The 639-nt window shown below is 69.8% G+C and overlaps 1 protein-coding gene across 1 annotated transcript in view; it reads left to right on the plus strand.

Moving 5' to 3' along the window:
* Window positions 1–472: 472 nt before the first annotated feature.
* NDRG3 (NDRG family member 3) overlaps window positions 473–639 on the plus strand; it is a 66,007-nt gene continuing 65,840 nt past the window's right edge. Inside the window, exon 1 of the mRNA XM_085302635.1 lies at window positions 473–519. The gene's annotated coding sequence lies outside the window, so the exon portion shown is untranslated. The remainder of the gene's footprint in view (window positions 520–639) is intronic.

Here is a 639-nt window from a genome sequence, read left to right on the forward strand (position 1 = left end):
GCTGCTGGCTACAGCTGCACCCGCTGAGCCACTGCCGAGCCAGGAGGTCATTCAGGAGCCCAATTCTTCGTCATTCGTCATTCAATGAGCAGAGGACTGGGCCCACTTCAACGGGCCAAGGCCCTGCCACACTCGGGGTGGTTATGGGGTCGGTGCTGAGGCTCCGACGTGGAGGATGCGTGGGAGAGACTCCCCTAACGCCCCTCTACGTTTGCCGCGTGCCACACCGCTGCGGTCGGTCAGCTCCCGCGCAGGCAGGGCGCTACAAGCCGAAAGGGGAAGGAGAACATGGGGTCGGGGCCGTAGAGCTCCGAGCTGAAGGCGATGCGAAACGAACTACTCCCAAGATGGCGCCTCCCCTTGGCTCACGAGGCGGCCGCCATCTTTCTTGTAGTCCCGAGCGCGAGGCAGCTCGTGCGCACGCGCGGGCTCCGCGGCGCGGCCCGCGGCGCAGCGCGCACGCGCACAGCGGCCCCACATGCCGCGGCGGTTGGAGCGGCGGAGGTACCTGCTGTTCAGGTGAGCGCGGCTGTAGCCACGGCCCGCGGCGGCGGCGGGGTCCGGGGCTTGGGAGCCAGCTCTTCCGCGGCAGCTCGGGGTGGGGTCGCCGGGGCTCCAGCTCCGCCGCCGCGGCGGGTT

This window comes from Rhea americana, unplaced genomic scaffold, assembly GCF_003343005.1.
Source record: "Rhea americana isolate MKP2758 unplaced genomic scaffold, rheAme1 scaffold_190, whole genome shotgun sequence".
In the NCBI taxonomy this organism is placed as follows: domain Eukaryota; kingdom Metazoa; phylum Chordata; class Aves; order Rheiformes; family Rheidae; genus Rhea; species Rhea americana.